Consider the following 5,072-nt stretch of genomic DNA (forward strand, 5'->3'; position numbering starts at 1 on the left):
TCTCTAAAGTGAAATTCAAACTTTAGAGGATCCAAATCCATATATATATATATGATAGAGATATTATAGTTATTTTTTATAATAAGGATATTATAGTTACTTTTGTTGGTTTTTTCTCTCCTTTGTGAGACCCAAGCCCAACTTTTTGAGGGTATCTCTTTGCACTCATTGTGCCACAACCCTAATCAGATTTTGAGGTCTTTTGAGAGAGAGAGAATAGCCACCAAGTGAGAGAGAAGAGGAAAAAACAGGATTCCTGTTTTTATGCAAAGTAGTAAATTTCAAATGGCAGTTTCTCATTCATTCACCGTTGGATCGGCTTGAAATTTAAACTGTGTATTTCACTCATCTTGTTTTACATTCTGGACGGTTGAGATGTTGATTTGGAGTCCTCAGTGAGAGAAATCGGCTTCACAAGAGAGAAAATAGGTTTCCCATTTTTACACAGAGCAGCAATCGTTGAACGACATTTTCTCATTCTTTCACTGTTGGATCAACGTGAAATTTGGACTGCAGATTTTTATTATCTTGTTCTTTATTCTAAACGGTGAAGATTTTAATTAGTAGTCTGCAAAGGGAGAAAATGGCTTCGACAGCAGCTCTATTTTTTAGGGTATTTTTCATCTTCTTGCTTCTCATTTATAAATTTTGGTGCTTTGATGTTTTGGCTAGTTATATGCATGCTTTTGTACTTTCTTTGAGACTCTCTTGTACCTCATTTGATTATAGTGGAGCTATTTCATTGGTCTGGACGACCTGTGGTTTTTACCTCTCACATTGAGGGGTTTTCCACGTTAAAATCTCGGTGTGTTCTTGTTATTGCTTTACTTGCTATATTTGCTTGTTATAGTTGCTGCCATATTGTGTTGTGAGTGCTTCCATATTGTTCTTGTGTTGGATATTTGTATTGTTTCCGCTGCTAGGCTCTTTCATACTGGCATCAGAGCTAGTTGGTATTTTTCTGGGCTTGTGATTCTGTGAACAATGGAAGCTAATACTAATACTAGTAGGATGATCACTCTTAATGGTCCTAATTATGATTTATGAAAGTCAAAAATGAAATATTTGCTTTATGTCAAAAATTTTCATCAACCAATTTTTGGTACAGAGAAGCCTAATGATAAATCTGATGATGATTGGACTTTTGTTACATAGACAAGTTTGTGGATATATTAGGTAGCGGGTTGACGATAATGTGTTGAACTATATTATTGGAGAGACACATGCTCGGACCCTTTGGATTAAACTTGAATAGTTGTATGCTCGAAAAACTGGGAATAACAAGGTATTTTTGATCAAGCAGTTGTTGGCTTTGAAGTATACAGATGGGACATCAATGACAGATCACTTGAATAATTTTCAAGAAATTATGAATCAGTTATCTTCCATAGGTATCAAGTTTGATGAAGAGATTCAAGGATTGTTACTTCTTGGCTCCTTACCAGACTCGTGGAAAATTCTCAAAATGTCATTATCCAATTCTGCTCTTGATGGTGTAATCTCTATAGATCTTGTCAAGAGTAGTATTTTGAATGAAGAGATGAGAAGAAAGTCACAAGGTACATCGACTACACATTCAGATGTTCTTGTTTCTGAGTCTAGGGGGAGAAACAAAAGTCGAGGTCCTAAAAGTAGAGATCAAAGCAGAAGCAAGTCTCGAGAAAAGTGTAAGAATACTGAGTGTCATCATTGTGGTCAAAAGGGACATGTGAAGAAATTTTGTTGGCAGTTAAAGAAAGAGAAAGCCAAGGCAAGTAAAGACAAGAGCACAAATAAAGATGATGGTAGTAATAAAGACAAGGTTAATGTAACTCATGATGATTTTCTTCTTGTTGAGGAGTTTGAATCTATTAACCTTGTTGATAATAATAATAGCACTAGTTGGGTGATTGATAGCGGTGCTTCTATTCATGTTACATCTAGGAGGGATTTGTTTACATCTTATACTCCTGGTGATTTTGCTGATGTGAAAATGGCTCATCAAGGTGTTGCAAAATGTGCCGGTGTTGGACATGTTTGCTTAGAAACCTCCAACGGTACCAAGTTGACTTGAAGCGTGTGAAGCATGTTCCAAATATTCGGTTGAACTTACTTTCTATTGGTAAGTTGTGTGATGAAGACTTGGATAGCTCATTCTCCCGTGATAGTTGGAAGCTCACCAAAGGTTCTATGGTTGTTGCTAGAGGTACATGACACTCTACTCTTTATTTAACTCAAGCAAAGATTGTGAAAGATGTTGTTAATGCTGCTGACTTTGTTGATGAAACTGATTTATGGCATAAGAAATTATGTCATATGAGTGAGAAAGGCATGAATATGTTATCCAGAAAAAATCTTTTTATCTGACTGTAAGATTACTTTGCAAAATTACAACTATTATTTTAACAAAAATAACACAGTTTAATCGATTATATGTATTAAATTTTAATTATTAAAAAATATCTTTAAAAAAATATTTTTTAAATATTTTTATGTGAGGAGCTCCCAATCAAAAATTCTTTCCTAAGAGACAAAAAGAATTGAATATTAAAATATACATCTAAAAAAGTACAATAAAATATACAAGATTTTAATCTTCCATCGAAATTTTACTACCAAACCACAAAGCTTTGTCAACATATCTTAGTAGGTTTATTTTTTCCACACAGCACATATGCTGTTCCAATACAGTAATAAACAAATATGATTACAAGATGAAAAAGAACAACTCCACAGAAAAGAGACATGTTCATATTCTTTAAGGAGAAAAGTTAATAGAAAATTGCAACTCTTATCGTTCAACAAATGAATAAAATGCATCTCAACATCTTGCACAAATTTTTAACTAATAATTACATAGGTGTTGGACTCTTTCTATTGGCAAATGCTTACTGCTCATGCTTATGCTCCTGATGTAGGACAGATTTAATGAAAATATTTTGTTCCATGGTACCAATAATGAGTACATCTTCTATTACAATTATCACTCTGTTCAAGTTATGATCAAACATAAGTATATTGCAGTTAAATTTTGCATTAAAATAAAATTTATTTTTATGTAAAATTATATTAATTTTAAAATAATTAAGATTAAGACCTATAAATAATAAACTTTATCTTATATTTTGTGCAAATTGATAGTGGTGGTGAAGTAATTAGTAGAATAAACTTCTTTGTGTATACTATAATTAATACATATGTATAGTATAATGTGTGAATGTAGTTCTATGATAAATATTAATTATAAAATTTTTTAGCACAAATTTGATAGCAACACAACATCAAACTTACAACACTTGTTTAAGCGGACGAGTGAGCTGACCACTCGACCAACCCAAATTGGTTTAAATGTTATTTAATATATATCTATATTTTTGGTGTGTACCAGGGTATCCATCAGGCCGGAAGCCCAATGACTAATCCCTCGGGTACTGCAGAGGCACACAAAGTGGGCGACCCTCCCAAGCAAGCAAACTCCATTCCCATCCTCCAGTGAGTATCGAACCCGGGAGAGATGGTTAAGGGACACAGACCCTCATCCATCTGTGCCAAATATAAAGCTGATGTTACTCACGAAAGATTTTGGTCTAGCCCATAGGAAATTTGTACCTCGCCCAAATTTCATTTTATTCAAAAAAGTTTTGTTTGAAAAGTCCTGGTTCAAGAAGCCTAGTCCCCAATCTACAAAATTTGCAAAACCCTAACCCCTACCACCACCGTTTATTTAAAGTCTTTTCTCGCCACTACCTCTCATCTCTCAACCTCAGTTTCATTTCAAATCCAAGGTACTCATTTCTTCCTTTTCACTGTTATGTGATGTTATTGTTTATATTTCTACACATTTCGAAGATTCTCTAGTGCTCTATTTCGTAGTCTGTGAGTTCAAAATATGTGCAAAATCTCATTTCATCTTCTTCATTCACATTCTCTTGCGTGTTGTTCATAGCTCGAGGACCTTGTACAAAATCATGAACATTCTCTATTCATTGATTTCCATTATTCTATGGTTTTTATTTGTTTAATTAGTATTAGTGTGCTTATGGACGGTCTTGTGTTGATTAGTTACCACATCATCACATAACATAAACCTAAGCTACATTTAATGTTGCCTCAGTGTATATCTTTTAGTGTCTTCCTATGATTAAATCGGAAAGGTTCTATTGCATTGTGGCAAATATTGCATCATAAGTTAGCTAGTTTTAGTCTTGAAATTATATGATTTAGAATGGTGACCACTCATGAAGCTGTCCTTCATGGAAGGACTATAGGCAATAATTGATAGATAGTTTGACTGTTAAATTACTCTACTATTCTGTTTTACCAAATTTGTAATTAAGTCGGCCATGGACTTGAATCTACCAAATAATAAGAATGCCTCTGAGATTCAATCATAAACCACTTTGCCTCGTTTGTATGTAAACCCCCCTTCACCCCCACCCCCACCCCTAAAGAGAATTGGCTTCTTGGGAATCCGCTGCAGTAAGATAGTAGAGGAGTTTACACCGGGACTCTCTTAATAGAGAAAGAACCCATCCCAGGGGAAAGGCGATAACGACCCAGGACTGCAAGATGTGCAAGATATGCTAAAAAATTTAATCAGTCCACTACGAAATGACCTCTTGTACATGATTTCAGGGAAGTGGTCAAGGACTTAGGCAATCAGAGAAAAGATTTAAAAGTTTTTAATTAGTTTTCTGTATCATTTTGAATTTTATAATTAGATCCTTATGCGTAAAGAAAGTTAAAATTAACTAAAGATTCTGAGAATGAGAATATATTAATGTTTAGGAACTTGGCCTGTAAGTTTGAGTATTTTCAATTTGAAAAAACTATTCTGATAACTCAAGTATTTTTGGCATAATAAGATTTAATTATAAAATTAAAAAAATGTAGAGAATCAATAAAAAATTTTTAAATGGTAAAAAATTAAGTGTAATTTTGTTAAATGATAGAGACAAACATGGTAATTTAACCTAAGTACTTTTATTTAAGCACATCTTTTCTAGTCTTTTTTTTATATTTAAGTATTTAAAAATAAAAAATCATCAAACAATAGTGTACTCCAAAAAATAAAGTATTCGAGTCATAGTCAT

General features: G+C 33.3%; 1 protein-coding gene across 1 annotated transcript in view; it reads left to right on the plus strand.

The window, feature by feature from the left end:
- The window catches only part of LOC107618067, a 10,457-nt gene continuing 9,043 nt past the window's right edge, over nucleotides 3,659-5,072 (plus strand). Inside the window, exon 1 of the transcript XR_002353330.1 lies at nucleotides 3,659-3,764. The gene's annotated coding sequence lies outside the window, so the exon portion shown is untranslated. The remainder of the gene's footprint in view (nucleotides 3,765-5,072) is intronic.

This window comes from Arachis ipaensis, chromosome B09 (assembly GCF_000816755.2).
Source record: "Arachis ipaensis cultivar K30076 chromosome B09, Araip1.1, whole genome shotgun sequence".
Taxonomy (NCBI): Eukaryota; Viridiplantae; Streptophyta; class Magnoliopsida; order Fabales; family Fabaceae; genus Arachis; species Arachis ipaensis.